This window comes from Felis catus, chromosome C1 (assembly GCF_018350175.1).
Source record: "Felis catus isolate Fca126 chromosome C1, F.catus_Fca126_mat1.0, whole genome shotgun sequence".
NCBI lineage: Eukaryota > Metazoa > Chordata > Mammalia > Carnivora > Felidae > Felis > Felis catus.
The window spans coordinates 164,442,794-164,461,626 of NC_058375.1; the positions used below are offsets into that span (position 1 = coordinate 164,442,794).

At 37.8% G+C, this 18,833-nt stretch overlaps 1 long non-coding RNA gene across 1 annotated transcript in view; it reads left to right on the forward strand.

Moving 5' to 3' along the window:
* The first annotated feature begins 8,732 nt into the window (after positions 1–8,732).
* The window catches only part of LOC109502750, a 104,796-nt gene continuing 94,695 nt past the window's right edge, over positions 8,733–18,833 (forward strand). Inside the window, exons 1-2 of the long non-coding RNA XR_002744853.2 lie at positions 8,733–9,054; positions 9,999–10,135. This is a non-coding gene — a long non-coding RNA (uncharacterized LOC109502750). The remainder of the gene's footprint in view (positions 9,055–9,998; positions 10,136–18,833) is intronic.

An 18,833-nucleotide genomic window follows, 5' to 3' on the forward strand; every position in this document is an offset into this window, starting at 1 on the left:
ATTTATTTAGTAAAAATCTTTAGGCTTCAGGGTCGGTGCAAGGTAAGTTGTCTGAATAAAGATCTGCCTAATTTACTGCCCCTTATCTCCAAGAGTGTACCTACTTGTTGAACATATGGTAGATACTCAACAAATAGTTAATGTGGGAATTTAGGTCAGGGATAACCCCTGATGTTTGGAAATGAAACAACACACTTCAAAATAACCCAGAATCAAAACCAAAATCACAGGGGTGCCTGGGTGGCTCGGTCGGTTAAGCCTTCAACCTCGGCTCAGGTCATGATCTCATGCTTCCTGGGTTTGAGCCCTCCTGGGTTGGGCTCTGTGCTGACAGCTGGGAGCCTGGAGCCTACTTCAGATGCTGTGTCTCCCTCTCTCTCTGCCCCTAATCTGCTCATGCTCTCTCTCTCTCTCTCAAAATAAATAAGCTTAAAAAAAAAATACATGTTCATATTAGAAAAGGAGAAAGTTTATGATCAACGATCTTAGCTTCCACCTTTAGAATGTAGAAAAAGAGCAATTAACCCTTAGTAAGTACTATGAAGAAAATGATAAATAATGGAAATCAGTAAAATATGAAATGGACATACAATAGAGAAAATCAGTGAAAATGACATAGAAAACAGAAATGAATAGAGAATAATCAATATAACTCTAAATAATTCCAAAAGAGAAATGGATAGCCTTTTAGACAGATGGTTCTGGAGCAACTCAATATCCTATTAAAACGACAACAACAACTTCCTCAACCATACACAAAAATTAACCCAAAATGTATTATAGGTCTAAACGTAAAAGTTAAAACTCTAAAACTTCTAAAAGAAAATACTAGGTTGGGGCGCCTGGGTGGCGCAGTCGGTTAAGCGTCCGACTTCAGCCAGATCACGATCTCGCGGTCCGTGAGTTCGAGCCCCGCGTCAGGCTCTGGGCTGATGGCTCAGAGCCTGGAGCCTGTTTCCGATTCTGTGTCTCCCTCTCTCTCTGCCCCTCCCCCGTTCATGCTCTGTCTCTCTCTGTCCCAAAAATAACGTTGGAAAAAAAAAAAGTACTAGGAGGGGTGCCCCAGTGGCTCAATTTGTTAAGCATCTGACTTTGGCTCAGGTCATGATCTCACAGTTCATGGGTTTGAGCCCTGCATTGGGCTCTGTGCTGACAGTTCAGAGTCTGGAACCTGCTTCCTATTCTGTGTCTCCCTCTCTTTCTGCCCCTCCCCCGCTCACACTCTGTCTCTCTGTCTCTCAAAAATAAATAAACATTAAAAAAAATTTTTTTAAGAAAATACTGGGAAAAATCTTCATGAGTTTGGGGTAAGCAAAGATTTTGTAGATAGGACACAAACACTTATAAAAAATGAAAATATTAAAAAGTTGGACTTCATCAAAATTAAAAGCCTCTGCTCTTCTGGAGACACTAAAAAATGCAAAGGGTTGCCACAGAATGGGAGAAAATGTTTGCAATAATGTATCTGATAAACGCCTTTTATCTAGAACACATAAAGAACTCTTAGAACTCAGTAAAAAGACAACCCAGGTTGAAACTTGAGCAAAAAACTTACACAGAAATTATACCATATATATATATATATGGTATATATATATATAGCCAATAAATGTGTGAAAACAAACTTAATGTCAGTTATCACATAAATGTAAATTAACCACAATGAGATACCGTTACACACTTATTAAAATAGCTAAAATTGAAAAGTTTGACATTAACAAGTGTTACCCAAAGATGGGTAGTAACAGTTGGAATTCTAATACACTGCCAGTGAAAATATAAATTGGTGTGAGCCCTTTGGAAAACTAGTAGTTTCTTTTTTTTTTTTAATTAAAAAAATCTTTTTAATGTTTGTTTATTTTTGAGAGACAGAGTGTGAGCAGGGGAGGGACAGAGAGAGAGAAACACAGAATCCAAAGGAGGCTCCAGGCTCTGAGCTGTTAGCACAGAGCCCAACGTGGAGCTTGAACCCACGAACCGTGAGATCATGACCTGAGCCGAAGTCAGTGCTAAACCGACTGAGCCACTCAGGCGTTCTAACTAGCAGTTTCTTAAACATGCATTTACTATATGACTGAGCAAGTCCATTTCTAAGTATTTGCGCTAGAGGAATGAAACTATATCCAAATAAGGATTTGTACCTGAATGTTCATTGCAATTTAATTGGTAATATACGCCTAAATTTTGAAAAAGATCCAAAAGTCCATCTATAGATGTATAGATAACTTATGGTATGTTCAAACAGTGGACTACTACCCAACAATAAAAAGGGACAAACTATTGTTACTTGCAACAACCTAGATGAATCTCAAAACTTTATTGAGGGTAAGAGGCCAGAAATGAAAGTATATACTCTATGTACATATATATGAAATTCTAGAGTAGGCAAATTTAATTTATAGTAATGAGAGATCAATGGTTGCATGGGGTAAAGTGCTTTGAAAAATTTTATTTTATGTATTTTGTTAATTGAATACAGAGGGGCACGAGGGAACTTTTTGGGGTAATGGAAATGTTCTATGTTTTGATTATGGTGTTGTTTATAAGATGTATAACAAATTCTGGCAAACCCCATCAAACTATATTTTATTCTGTGAAAATTATACCATATTTCAATAAAGATGATTTAAAGAGATGAATTGGGTGACACTTTCTCTCTCTTGTCTGAAACTTATATAGGGTAGAGATTCCCATTCTTCAAAGTTACTGGATTTGGGGAAGGAGTAGAGAGTAGAGTTTTGACTACCAATTCAATTTATATTTTTGGTCATTAATTTGTTTAGGTTTTCAATTTCCTCTTTAAATTTTAAGAGAAAATCAGTGACGGATCAGTATTCTAGATTCCAATTTAAGATACTTTACTTTTTATTGAGAATTATGAGATATTATTGAGGGAAGAGGGTTCTCCTTTCATTCTGTGTCTCCACATACTTCAGATTCTAGTTAGGACTATTCTTATGAGTTACCCTGAGTTCTAGACTTGGTTACCCTCCCCTCTTCTTCTGTGTTTCCATATCACTTACAACATTGTACACTTTTCAAGTGGTTTTGATAACCATGCCAGGCTTTAGCCTGCTTCTTATGATGAGGGCAGAAGTAAAATATTTCTTAACTGAAGAAATCGATGCTTATATAACTTGTGAATCTTGAAAATCTTTGGATATATTTAGCCACATATCCCAAACCCAGATTTTTCTTTTTTAAGGTTTTTTTTTTTCTTGTTTGTTATTTAATACTTCTCCATTTAGCCAGGAATCACAATTTCAATTCAGAAGCCAGGCTTGTAATGAATAAAATGAGATAGACTGGATATTAAGACAATAGGGAATAGTGGGGGCTGTGCCAAACTGGAGAATGCATCCCTCTACCCAAAGCATTAAAATAACATAAGAAAAGTTAAAACAACTCGCCTGCCAAACAAATATGTCTGTAGGCCATATTAAACTGGTTGACCGCTATTATGAATCCATTGACTTGTGACTTATATAGCGCCACTTAAAAAAGTTTCTCAATTAGGGAGCAAGGAATATTGTGGGAAGCTTTTCAAACAATATATATTCCCCTTACCATTTGCCTAATTGAGAACCACTGGTACACTACCTTACTATGTAGTCTTAAATGACAATAATCAAGTTGATGGCACCATGTGGCTTTAGTTACTGGCCATTGCTAACAGTTTTCTTTTTGCCAGCAGAGAATGTTAATTTTGCTATGGGTTTGAGCAAAACTACATTTGTGCACAATTGCATTATTAGAGAAATGACAAGAGATAACCATATGTAGCTCTCAAATGACCCATATCACAATGTCGAGTACTTGGGCAAAAATTCTATTTTCTCATTTATTATTCATTCATCCATTCATTCCTCCATTCAATAAATATTTAAATGCATGCAAAAATGAGTTAGTGGTTTCTTTTCTCTGAAGATACTTAAAACTTAGTGTTGGGAGGGAGAAAATGGAGCACTGGTATTCAAATGGCGAATGTCGCTGAGTTGGGCTTAATGAAGCCTCTTAGGATCAGCTGGCCTGCTAGCAAACGCTTCATTTCCTGTGGATTTCTTTCCTCACAGGCTGAGCAGAGCTCCAACAGTCCTCACAACAATTATCGCCCACTTGTTCTGTAGGTCTCAAGTTTTTTTGCATTAGTCAGGTTGAAGGATTCATGGTATTAATCACGACTGAAGTTGTTATTTATCACCTGCTGGGTGAGAAATAATAATTTTGGCACTAGTGGGGCAGCAGGCCAGAGGTACCAAATTAAGTAAAACATCTAAACACTAGCAAGGATCATTTCTCTGATTAATGAATTGTTACAAAGAAAAAGTGCTACTCATTATCTGGTCTTACCAATACAAAGTGGGGCATGTAAGGAAAAAAAAGTACCAGCTTGCTCAGACCAATTTTTCTGTTTATTTCTTCTTTCTTTTTTGCTCTCTCTCTCTTTTTTCCCTGTGACTATAAACAGATTTGTATAGCCAGTCACGCTATTTTTTTATTTTTCTACCAAATAACACAAAGGGAGAAATACCTTATATTTTAATAGTATATCAGAAAATATTTCTGGCCACTGAAACAAAACAATGTTTTTTGTGACCTCTTTTTTTTTTTTTATAAATTTTTTTTTCAACGTTTATTTATTTTTGGGACAGAGAGAGACAGAGCATGAACGGGGAAGGGGCAGAGAGAGAGGGAGACACAGAATCGGAAACAGGCTCCAGGCTCCGAGCCATCAGCCCAGAGCCCGACGCGGGGCTCGAACTCACGGACCGCGAGATCGCGACCTGGCTGAAGTCGGACGCTTAACTGACTGCGCCACCCAGGCGCCCCTTTTGTGACCTTTAAGAAATGAAAATGATTTCAAAAGGTACATCACCTTTAAAATGTTGAATTACCTCCTCATACATGTATTAATCAAGGATTTTACTCTAAAGAGTTGATGCATTTTACTTTTTCTGTTCTGAACTGAATATCGTTGCTAAAGGGTTTATTTTAGAAAGGGTAAATTTCCATTTCTGTTGGGTTTTTTTGTTTGTTTTGTTTTTGAAAATTCCCCCCCAAAAAGCTCATTTTTACTCTATACCCTAGATTAACCCTCACCTTTCATAATGCTATCTAAGAACCTTCACTTTTAGTCATGATAGGAGTAATGGGCACTGGATTTATTTTCCTGCCTTAAACAGCTTTAAAAAAAACCAGACAAAATATAGGAAACAATGGTTTTCAGACACAAAACAGTAGTAAGTTCAGGACTGTGATCTTTGCGTGAGGGAAACAAAGTGAGCCCTCCCATTGCTCCAGCTTCTGCTTAGTGAGCATTTCTATCTAGGCTGCTTACTGAGGGGGAACTCAAACAAAGCCCACTAGATTCCCTGGGTTGAGAAGACAAGAGTTCAGAGTTCAAGAAGGCCAAGGTGGCCAAAATACACAAAGCAGAGTACCAGAGAGAGAACAACTGCGTAGAGAGCTCTACATGTCTGTAGAGAGTTTTGCTTCTGGTCTTGACTGTTGATCATCACATGCATATGAAAAAACTACCAAGACTCAGGAAAGAACTACTGGAAAAGAGCAAGAAGAATGATCCTTAAGACTCATGGTGGGTTGGAAATAGTTTGTGTTCCAACCAGACAAGAATGGAAAAATCACCTGATACATGTGACATCAAATTGAGTCTTTAGAAAGGTGTTGGCTCAGAAGAGGATTAGGGCCAAAGTAGACCTAGACTGAAGGCTGTGTGGACCTTCCTCAGACAGCTTCAAAGCAAGCCTCAGAAGAATTTAATTAATTCCAAGTAACTTACTTTTATTTCAGAGCAAAACCTTAAACCATTTAAGGATAAAAATCTGTAGCACCTAATAATGGAAAATTCACAATGTCTGACATCCAAGAAAAAATTACCAGGCATGCAAAGTAACACGAGAAGAAAAATCAATCAGTAGAAATAGACCCAGAAATGACACAGATGACAGAATTAGCACATAATAGTGTTACAACAGCTATTATACATACTCCATATGTTCAGGAAGGTAGATGAGAGAACCCTATATAAAATAAATGTTATTCTACATTTATAGTTGATATTAAGGTGTTGAAAGTTTGTTAAGGACCCAATAAGTGCAGATAAGCCAGGATTCGTATGATTGGCTTCACAGAAGATACATTTCAATAATATAGAAAACGTTGAGAAAATTTGTTATTTGTATTTTCAAACAATAGGAAAAGAAAGTTATCCTTAATGGCAAATTGAAATGCTTAACTTTATCATATTTATGCTTGTGTTGAAATTAACTTAAGATGATTAATAATACATAAAGGAATAAAGTGTAGGCAAATGTCCACTTCATTCGGTATGTTGTCAAAGCTTTACAATTTATACAATTAATAGTATTGATAAGTGACATTTCTGCTATAGAAGTTATTTCAAGTGGTTTTCTAATAGGAGTCAGTGAACACCATCTCTGTGTAAACTAATCAGAAAATAATGTGCCACATGAAACCTTGATTTCTAGAAGAGAGTAAGAAAAAAGTTACTTTATTTTAAACTCCTCATTTGGTGATTATTAATAATGTAATGTATATAGTATTTAAAGTAACTATAATTAAAAAATATATCAAGTCAAATGGAAAGTATCTAAGAGGGGGGAGTCAAGATGCCTGTATATGGCACCCTATTATAAGGCCAGAATGGAAATTCAAAATATGAAACCATCTAACAAAACTCAATCCAAATGAATTTAATTCAATTAAACAAATATTTACTGAACATCTTTTATGTTGCATTTATTTGTTAGCTTCTGAAGGAGATACAAAGACAGACACAGCCCATGCTCTCCAGCAAATTATAATCTATAGGGATAGATAAGGCAAAGATGTGTGCAAAGGTAAATGAGATGGCAAAAAAAAGCAAGAATGTGAGAAGAGACAGAAGGTCATATCTAAAGGAGTATTCCAAAAATGACAGTTTGAGCATGTGAAAAATTATTGACATTTAATGGAATGGTTGTAGAAAGCTTCATGGAGAAGGCAAACTGAATTGTATTTTATTGACTGATTGATTGATTGATTGATTGATGCTTATTTATTTTGGGGAGAGAGAGCACGGGCAGGGAAGGGGAAGGGAGAGAGGGACAGAAGACCTGGGGCTCAACTCATGAACGGCAAGATCATGACTCGAGCTGAAGTCGAAGTGGGATGCTCAGCTGACTAAGCCACCCAGGCACCCCTTGAATTGCATATTAAAAGGTAGGAAGGTAGACTTTGAATAGGGGAGAAGACTTTTATTAAACGGTCACAGTATGAGTAAAAACTGCCCAGGCAATTCATGGATGGTAGGTAAATCAGTGTGGTTGGATCAAAGGTTTCTGCAGGATAACCATGAAAGGTGAAGTTACAAGTATGAATTTGGACTAGGTGACAAATGGCCCTGAGCATGCTTAAGCAGTTTTGACATTTAGGCAACGTGCCGTCGTTGGACAGTGTGGTGTAATGGAAACTGCTCTGGGCTTAGAGTCAAAAACCTTGCCTCGGACCCCTGGCTCCAATTGGTAACCGTGTAAATGGTCTCAGGCAAGTTATACCCTCTGCAAGTTTTATCTTCCTCATCTACAAAACGGAAATGGAAATGTTAATACCTGTTCTGTCCACCTCACAGGCTTGGTGTGAAGACCAAGCAAATTAATTCACAGGGAAGTGTTTTGTGGATGAAACTTAAATTTCATTCATTTAAGTTGAGGTAATGAGTCCTTGGATTAGGAAGGTTGCCAAGAAAAGGGAAATAGAGGGGTAGATCTGAGAAAAGTTTGGAAGGAAAAGGTTACAGGGCTGATAGCTAATGAGATGGGGTGTAAGAAAAAGTGGTAGCAAAGATTTTGAGGCTCAATTTCAGAAGAAGTATAGTTGATAGAAAAGTACACGCATGGGGCGCCTGGGTGGCTCAGTCGGTTGAGCATCCGACTTCGGCTCAGGTCATGATCTCACGGTCCGTGAGTTCGAGCCCCGCATCGGGCTCTGTGCCGACAGCTCAGAGCCTGGAGCCTGTTTCAGATTCTGTGTCTCCCTCTCTCTCTGACCCTCCCCTGTTCATGCTCTGTCTCTCTCTGTCTCAAAAATAAATAAACGTTAAAAAAAAATTAAAAAAAAAAAAAGAAAAGTACACGCATGACACACTGACAGTCTGGAAGCCAGTTTGGGATGTGTGGAGCTGGACATCCAAATGGAAATGTCCAGTAGGCAGTTTAACAAGACGTTGATTTCTGCAATTCTTTTTTTAAAAATTTTTATTTTATTTAAAAAAATTTTTTTTTCAACGTTTTTATTTATTTTTGGGACAGAGAGAGACAGAGCATGAATGGGGGAGGGGCAGAGAGAGAGGGAGACACAGAATCGGAAACAGGCTCCAGGCTCTGAGCCGTCAGCCCAGAGCCTGACGCGGGGCTCGAACTCACGGACCGCGAGATCGTGACCTGGCTGAAGTCAGACGCTTAACCGACTGCGCCACCCAGGCGCCCTGATTTCTACAATTCTAATTGAACAAATCACCCGAAGAATCTTCCATACATAAAAGAGACTTTACTATCCATGCCCTTGGTATTTTGTAGGATATAGGAGAACAAAAAGCGGGGGGGGGGGGGGGGGGGGGCGGATGGAGGAGGGGTAAACTGGGTGTAATTTAGCTCTGCCAACTTTGACAATGCTCATTTTAAAACATGTAAATTAAACTTGTCAGAATAAGTTCCTAGGGGGCTGCTGGCCACATCTTAAAAACTCCCAAATGTAAATTCACAAAATCCATCTTGCTTGTTTTTCTATAATTTTATTATTAACATATGTATGTTTCCATTTTCTTCCCTCTTGTCATTAATTGAAAGAATTACAGGTAATCAAAAGTGGCAAATATTGATGGAAATTCTGTTAACTGGCTGTTATTTCCAATTGAGAGTATTCATTTTTCTGGAAATCATATCCTACTGAGTCACTATGAAGATGGCCTCGATGGCTTCTACTTCACTTACTCCCATAAGCATAACTGGTCCTAAGTGGGATTTTTTCATTTTGGTAAGTACATAGATATTTGATTTGTAAATTAAATTTGAGGAATGATTTCTTTTTATTAAAAAAAATGGTACTTTTTAAAGGTACTTTTGCTCAAGTTTTCAAAGTCCATGTTTGACAGTTTTTTTGTTTATGTCCAAATATGGTAAATGATAGAGGACAAGAACTAAGTATCACATGTCTTTGTTTAGTGCCCCCCCGCCATTGAAAGAGGGGGGTCAGGGAGATATTTTATGTCCATGTGAATTTTATAGGAAAATAAATCCATATGTTTCTGATGAATTTACACTTAACTCATCAAAATGTGTGGTTTTGTAAAAAAACTATTTGATGTCTAAACAGATCCCTTTGGGACAATCTTTAAACTTCTTAGTTCTTCTCTGTTGCTCCCTCTCCCTCCCTGATAAAAACAGAGGATCATAGTAAGAAAAAAAAATACTGTATTCTGCCTTGAATCAAATGTCTGGATTCTGGAGAGCATTTGCAAGCAAAAAAAAAAAAAAAAAAAAAAAGGTTTAGAAATTATGTGTTAGGACCTCACTTTTACCCTGTGCATGTGTGCACATGTGTGGACGTACATATACATAAAAGAAAATCTTACTGAAGTGTTCCTCAAATTTTAGATCTGCAGAATCATGTCATTGCACCGATGACAATTCCCCCCCACTGCTTCTGGCCCACAGTAATGGCAAATCCCTAAAACTAATTACACCTTCAGCTTGTAGGTGTAACCCTTTCTGTTTATGGCTAATGACAACAAGTACACCTCACACTACGTCCTCTTCCAGAGGGGCAAAACACAGGCCGTTTCGAAGGCCTTTGGCACCGCCGGGGACCCGGGGACAGCGGGAGCGCCCTCCGCTTTCCCCTTTATCAAAATATATTCATTCCAGTTTTCAAACCGCTGTTTTGGCGTCCTAAATCTCTCCCCGCACTAATTTCTGCAGGTCAGACTTTGACCCTGATTGCAACAAAATCCGGAGGCAGATATTCACACCGGAGCGCCCCGCCTCCCCGCGTGTCAGAAGCCATATCGCCGCAAATGCCTCACACACCTCGGAGCGCAGCTTGTGGAACTGATGAGGTGAGAGCGCGGCACAGCGGCGCGGGCCTGGTAATCACAGGGCTGGGGAAACACATACATCATCTGCCACACAGGTTGGCATTTCAAGTAAAAAACCTTCACACTGTGTAAGATGTTGGACAAATGATGGCCATATGCATGTTTGTCTGGGTGCAGATGGCCCTGCGTTCTCAGAGAGGAGAAAGCTGAGCTCGGCTCTTTTTGCAGACAGTTTAATATTGGTGACACAGTTTATGTCCTCTGCAAAAACAATAATGGGGGAGAAGGTGACATAAATTATTTGCAAATCGTTTGACATATGCAGGGCATTGTCCTTGCAATAATCACCATCAGTCTGTCAGTTTAAGATATGAACCGTGCCACTGCCATTTTATATCACTGTGTTAAGCTTTCACATGTTGTAATTTTACAGATTTGTTCTTTGGAGAGCCACTGCAACACAAATCAAATTGGATTATGTTTAGTCATGTACTGTATCATGCACATTGCTTAGATAAAAATAAAAACGCGCGGTCCGTGGGATGGGGATCTGGAGGCAGTCTTCCAGTCCCTATCTCTGTGAGGGGGTCGTTAAATAAACCTCTCCATCTGCAACCATTAGTCACCTTTCGTTCATCTTTCAAGTTGGCGGGGTTATTTTTGAGACTATGGACTTCCGTTTCCTCACTATAAAGATATCTAGAGTGTGTAGAAGATGAAAATGGCCCATCAGAAGGATTTTTGTTACGTTTTCCAGTAAATGGAAGAAGTTAATATGCAAGTGTCCAAAGATATCTCATGGTCGCCTTTCATTTTTTTACGTGGTATTATTGGATTTCTTGCTCAGCCCAAGAAAATGACTAACAATGGTGATTAAATAGATGCGTTGTCTGGGTTGCTATAGAAAGAACGTCATGCCACATGACACATTTTGTTTACCGAGTTCCCGATGCCAATTGATGTTGAAAACCGCGTGTGACGCTTTAACCACACATAGCAAATGTTGTGAGCACTCCTAAGTCCTTGTTCTCTTGCATCTGTTTGGACTAATTGATGAATGAAACTTAGAGACAGTTCCTCTATTTCCCAGAGTTTCCAAGAAAACGATCAATTCCAAAACAGACGTCGAGTACAAAGATTTCTAAAGAGAAATATGATTTGTTTTCATTTGGAAAAGTTACCTCCATTTACTTACATCAGCACAGCTGCACCTCCCTTCGCTCTGTCATTACGCAGCCCTTGAAACAAAGATTTATTGCATTTCCCTCTTTGAGATAACATTTTTTTCTCACCGAAGGTAGCCATTATCACTATACCATTTTATATTTATCCTGGTAAGCACAGTGAGGCGAGCATTTGTAAATAAATTACTTTAATCTATCTTAAATGATGCCCTTAAATAGTGCATCAGGGAATTTGACATTAGGTCCAGACGATTTCACAGAGTCTTTATGGTAGCATTAAATTGGAATATTCTTTACTTAGCATTCAGGAAACGTTTAAAGACATAAAAATGTAAACTCGATGAAGATGCTGATAAAAGAAAATATGGTACTTGTAGGACCAAAGTGTAAAGATGGCAATTTTGGCTGTGTTCCAACAAACTTAACTAATCGTTTATTTTGGAAGTCGTTGCCTGTATGCTGATGTGACCTCCATCTAACCTCCTGTTGTCCCTGATGTCCCATGAGCACCTCAAATTCTCCAGTCCTTTCTAAACTGCTCTTCCTCCAGTGCTCCCACCATCCCAGTTAATCTCACCATCTATTCAGTTGCTCCTTAGTTCTCCATGTTCTCTTACAATGTTCATGCTCATTTCTGCCACAAACGTTGTGTATATATTATTGTGTTAATATTTTAATTATTAATTATTGTTATATTAATATATTATATGTTGTATAATTATTGTGTTAATTATTTTAATTATTAATCTCTCCAATTAGACTGCCAGGTCTTTGAAGCCGTGTCAGGCACATAGCTGCTCGAGAAATATTTATTGAATCGAATCAAATCTTCTTTGGCTCCTCTTTCTTCCTCTTCTCAGTATCGGTTATTTCTGTGAAATGTCTCTAGAATTTATGGCACCATCTTCATTTCATTGCTTTGTTCCTGGTTTCAGATCCTCATTGTTCTGCTATTAGTTTTTGCTACCTATTCCCTCCAGGCTGAGGTTCCTCATTTCTGCCCCTGCTCTAGGTGGGGTCCATGTTTCCTAGTGCTCTGGCTGCTCCAAGGATTCATGGCCTTATTATAGGATTTGTGTTTCAGCAATCAGGACTTTTCCAATATTATCTGACTGTTACATTTTTGCATAGTTGACTTTTATAATGTAATTCCACACATTCACCAAGTCGGATCTCTCTTCTTTGTGACATGTATTTTTAGTTCACATGCCCCGATTAGATTTCTCTTTTCCTTTCAACTGTTGACTGGTGCTTAAAAAAAAAACTTTTTTATTTTGACAAATTTTAAACATACAAAAGTCTAGAGAGTATAACATAATGAACTCCTTGTGCCCATTGTCCAGCTTCAAGAGTGATGAACTCATGGGCCATCTTCTTTTGTCTATACATCCATTCCCACTGTTTCTGTACGTCATTGTGCTGAGCCGGATCCTAGATGATCTGTATCACCTGTATCCTAGATGATCTGTATTACCGTATGTAAACATACGGTATCTCTTAAATGATGAGGACTCCCTTGAAAACTTATTAAACACCATTGTAACACTTAACAAAATTGACAGTGACACCTTACTATCATCTAACATGTAGTCAATGTTCGTGTTCCTTGGTTGGCTTATAAAATGTATTTTAAAAATTATGTTTGTTCAAATAAAGATCGAAATAAGTTGCACACATTGCTATCAGGTTGATGAGTCACTTAATCTTGTATAATCTGTAGAGAACGTCTCCATCTCTTTATTTTTTCTTGGCATTTAGTTGTTGAAAAAACTAGGTATTTGTCCGACAGCCTTTCCTGCAGTCTGGATTTGCTGATGGCATCTTCTTTCCCTTTACTTACCAGTTTTCAAAGGAATGGATTGGTTCCCTAACATTCTTCAGTGACCAATGAGTGTATTTTTGTTAGTACCATTATGAACAAATGGACTTTTAAAGATTTGCTTTTCCAATATGCGTATTTATCAGCTTTATTGATGCTCAGATGGTCTCGTCTTTGGCCAGTGGGAGGGTCTCAAATTTGACTCTGAATCCTTTTGACTGGGGGAGTATTTGGTGACATCCAATGTTTGTTTGGCTTTTATTGGGATCCATTTATACATTTCCTTTCCCGGGCCCCTAGGATTAGCTATCTCTCTTAAGAACTCTGGCTTCTTTCTTTCTTTCTTTCTTTCTTTCTTTCTTTCTTTCTTTCTTTCTTTTTTTGGGAAATGGTATTTTGAGAACACAGTTGAAAAACTCATGGCTACTGGGTTGATCATTAGTTTAGGAATTTTCAGTGAATGGAAGTAGGAAACAAAATATAAGCATATTCATACATATAAATAAAACACAAGGCATATTCAGAGAAGTCTGGCCTGTATCTCTGTCCTGAATATATTATAGTCTCCAGGTATTTAGGTATTTTCCTATTCTGTTTTTCATTGCAGAACAAACCGTGCTTTATGGAAAGTTGTGTATATATTTTTTCCATATTTTTGTTAATATATCTTTGGAATTGATTCCTAGAAGTCAGATATATGGTCATTTGGTCGTCACTGGCAAATTCCCTATGAATGATCTAATTTTGCATTGCTGCTAGTCGTGTATGTGTTTCTATTCCCTTTATATCAACAAAGTATGTTTTCTAACTCTTTGATTTTTACTAATCTGAGAGGTAAGAAATAATATCTCAATCTAGTTTTTTTAAAAAAATTTTTTTTTAACGTTTATTTATTTTTGAGACAGAGAGAGACAGAGCATGAACAGGGGAGGAGCAGAGAGAGAGGGAGACACAGAATCCGAAGCAGGCTCCAGGCTCTGAGCTGTCAGCACAGAGCCCGACGCGGGGCTCGAACTCACGGACCATGAGATCATGACCTGAGCTGAAGTCGGACGCTTAACCGACCAAGCCACCCAGGCGCCCCTCAATCTAGTTTTTTAAAAATGTTTTTAAATATTTATTTATTTTTGAGAGAGAGAGAGAGAGAGAGAGAGAGAGAGAGAGAGAGAGAGAGAGAGTCAGAGAGCAAGGGAGACACAGAATCCAAAGTAGGGTCCAGGCTCTGAGTTGTCAGCACAAAGCCCGACACGGGGCTCAAACTCACCAACAGTGAGATCATGACCTGAACTGAAGTTGGTCGCTTAACCGACTGAGCCACCCAGGTGCCCTTCAATCTAGTTTTTAAGATCAACTTTACCGAGGTATAGTTTACACATAGTAAATGTCAATTTTAAGTGTACAGTATTTAGGTTTAGAAAAATGTACATTTTTGTGTGACTACCACTAACATGAACATCTAGAACGTTTCTGTCATCCGCCCAAGTCCTTCATGACACTTTGTAGTCAATCCTCACTCCCTACACCACTCCTGGTTCCAGACAACCACTAATTTGCTTTGTACCTCTATAGATTAATTTTTCCTATTCTAGAATGTCATATAAATGGGATTACATGCATGTACTTTTGTGTCTGACTTCTTTAATATGAATTGAGGTTCTTTTTTTTAAATGTTTATTTATTTATTTTGAGAGAGAGAGACAGAGAGAATGTGAGTGGGGGAGAGGCAGAGGGGAAGAGGGGGAGAGAGAGAATCCCAAGCAGTCTTCATGTTGTCAGCACATAGCTCGACACGAGGCTCAAATCCATGAACCATGAGATCATGACCTGAGCCAAAATCAAGAGTTGGGCGCTTACCTGCCTGAGCCACCCTAGGCGCCCCAATATGAATTGAGATTTCATGTGAGATTCATTCATGTTGTTGCATGGAGCAGTTCATTTTTTAAATGCATTTTGTAAAAATATATGGTTAGAGTATAGTTTGTTTATCCATTCACCTCTTGATAGACATTTGTGTTAAGTGTTTGCTGTTTTGAGAAACGCTTTTGTGAATATTCATGATCATGTATAAGTTTTTGTGAGGACACGTGTTTTCATTTGGGTAAACCCCTAGGAGTGGGATCGCTCAGTAGTATGGTAAGTATATATTTAACTTTATAAGTAACTACAAAATGTTTTCCAAAGTGGTTGTCCTATATGGCATTCCTACCAGCAGTATTTGAGAATTCTAGTTGTGCCACATCTTTGCTGTCACTTGGTATTGGCACTTAGTTACATTTTAGCCATTTTACTACATGAACAGTGGTATCTCATTGTGATTTTATTTTGCATTGTCCTGATGACAGTGATGTTGGCATCTTTTGTAGGCTTACTGGCCAGTCATATGCCTTTGGTCTGTTTAAATCTTTTGCCCAACGTAAATTGAGTTCTAGGAGTTTATTTAAAAAAAAAATATCCTGGCTATAAATCCTTTGTCAATATTATTAATGTATTTTCCCGGGCTGTGGCTTGCTTTTTCAATTTTATAAAGAGTATTTTTGGAAGAGCAAAAGTTGTAAGTTTTGATGAAGTACAGTTTATTATTATTTTCTTCCTAGGCTTGTGCTTTCTGTGTCCCATTTAAAAAAAAAAAACCCAAAAAACAAAAAAACTTTCCCTACCCCAAGGCCTAAAAGATTTTCTAAAGTCTTAGCTTTTACATTTATTTCTGTGTATGGTGTGAGGGGTAGAGTCCATTTTTTTTCCCCATATGGATATCCAGTTGTAGCAGCATCTGTTGAGAAGACTATTTTTTTCCACACTGAATTACTTTGGTACTTTTATTGTAAATCCATTGACCACATATGTGTCTGTTTCTCAATGCTTTATTCTGTTCCGTTAACCTATATGTCTATTCTTATGCCAATACCACACTGTTGTGATTACTGTAGCTTTGGAGTAAGTCTTGAAATCAGGCAGAGTACATCCTCCTATGTTATTTTTCTTTAGCAAAAAAGTTTAAGTGATTGTAGCTCCTTTGAATTTCTATGTAAATTTTAGAATCCATTTGTCAATGTTGACACATACACACAAACTTGCTGTGATTTTTACTGGGATTTCTTTAAATTAAGGGAGAATTTACACCTAAACAATATTGTTTCCTCCGTCTAATTATCATAGTATTTATTTAGGTCTTCTTTAATTTTTCTCAGCAATACTTTACAGTTTTTAGCGTGTAGTTCTTACTCATGTTTTGTTAACTTTATCCCTAAGTATTCCACGTTTTGGATAATGTTACCGTTATTGCTTTTATTTTTTATTTAAAAAAAATTTTTTTTTCAACGTTTTTATTTATTTTTGGGACAGAGAGAGACAGAGCATGAACGGGGGAGGGGCAGAGAGAGAGGGAGACACAGAATCGGAAACAGGCTCCAGGCTCCGAGCCATCAGCCCAGAGCCTGACGCGGGGCTCGAACTCACGGACCGCGAGATCGTGACCTGGCTGAAGTCAGACGCTTAACCGACTGCGCCACCCAGGCGCCCCCCGTTATTGCTTTTAAATTTCATTTTTGAATTCGTTGTTGTTAATATGTAGACATTCAATTTTGTGTATTTCTCTTGTACCGTACAACTTTGCTAAGTTTACTTACAAATACTAGTAGCTTTTTGTCGGTTAGTTAGGAGTTTTTACTTACACGGTCATGTTACATCTGCAAATAGAGACAGTTGACTTCTTCCTTTTCTATCTGTATGCCCCTTATTACTTTTTTCTTGCCGTATTGTACTGGTTTCGACTTCTAGTACTCTGTTGAATAGAAATGGTGAGATCAAACATCATTATCTTATTCTCAATATTAGGATCTCAGATGTTCACCATTACCTGAAATTATTTGCAGTTTTTCCCCCGTACCTTCTTTTTATCAGGCTGAGAAAGTTCCCTTCTATTAACTTGTTTGTTGTGTCAGATGAACTTTAATCAACTTACTTAACCCCAGAAGTGAGAGGAAGATATGTGGAAGGTAATTATTGTCCCAGAAGGTACAGATCTATAGATTAAGTTCCACTTCAGGAGCATGTTTTTTGAAGGTCAGATTTTCAGAAGCAGGTGTTGCATGGATGGGTAATTGAGATAAAGGTCATTTGGGAAGTTGGAACCTGACTGAGATATTAACCTTGATGTTTCAGCAAGCTAGTACAAAAAAAAACAAAGAACAGAAATCCAAAAATAACAATGAAAGAAATAATGATGTATCTTATTCTTTTGGTACTAATTTGATTTTATGTGCCCCATTGCAGTTTTTAGTGACAGCTAATTTGGCCAAACTTTGGCATTTTTCATCCTGTAAAGGAACAGAATTGTCTACCGCCCTTTCAGATAGGAAAAGACACGGCCAATCCAGTCTTAGTCACATATATGCACCAAATTGACTAGCTACTAGCAGAGATGGTCTGCTGTAAGCCATGTGCCCTTGGGGTAGTGGGGGCATCATGATACTTGGCAAAAGCACAGCCTTTGGAATCAATCAGACCTGGGTTCAGATCTTACCACCTCTGCTTCCTAGTCATGTGACCTTGGGAAGTCGGTTTCCCTAATTGTAAACCGAGCACATAATACTTCTGTTATAGGTGCTGAGCTGGTTAAATGTGAAATGCATAGTAGTCTCCTTTCTCTCCTGTCTTTTATTAAGGTGTCACTAATGCAGGTGAGTAGGAAGGGCTATGATTTATTTTCATATCCTGGTCTTTCTCTGTAGTCTGCTGATTGACATATCCAGGAATCAAAGCTGTAATCTTGGCTTTCTGATCACTGCATTGGTGCAGAAACTTGAAATTTATATTTCATTTCATTTGGAGTTAGAATGTTAGAACAAATAAAGAATGTGTTTCTCTTTGCTGGAATAGTGTTTGAAACAAAAGCTGGCAAAGTAGAGAATAGTAGGTAAGCCTTCTGGGCAGTCTCCTTGAAGACGTGAATAGATCCAGGAATATCTGCTGTTCTTTTTCCACAGACACAAATGGAATCTTTCCTGGATGCAGAAAAAACCAGTACACAATTTTGGAGAGAATCTAAAGCCAAACTAGGGCTTGACGTCAGTTTTCTTAGACTCCAACTATACAGAGTTTTCAAAAAACTCATTTCAAATCTTACTCAACGAAACCTATGCTAAAGGGCATTTGACACTTTTAAATATTGTAGGTACCATCTGAACTATTTTCCAAACAAATCTTTCTGGAATCATTGACTCATTCATTTAACACAACTTCCTGAGCACCTATGGTGAGTCAGTCACTGCTAGGTGATGTTCTTATGCTAAAGTGATTTCTAGATAAATAGAGGGAAACTAATGTGTGTAATAAAGAAGTTCAATTTCAGTTTTATTTTGAAATCAGTGTCTGATTTCCTGATGCGTAATGGGAAGTAACGGGATTCTATATATACTAAAAAAAACAACAGAATACCAAAGAAGATAGGAGACAGCTGAATAATTTTCTTATTCTCTAAGACGTCCTTTGTATTTGGAAATGAATTATGTATGGTAATCTTTGATCTTTGAGTCACCTTGGTATTTTTACTACAATTAATTTCCTAATTTAAACAAATGTTTAATCAGAGGTGTTCTATACCTTTTATAGGTACACGTTTATTAACAGAGATATACATGTTCTACATTGTCCAAACTATTTATAATTTTATAATTTTTAATGCTGACTTTAACAAATCATCTGTTTCTATCAATGC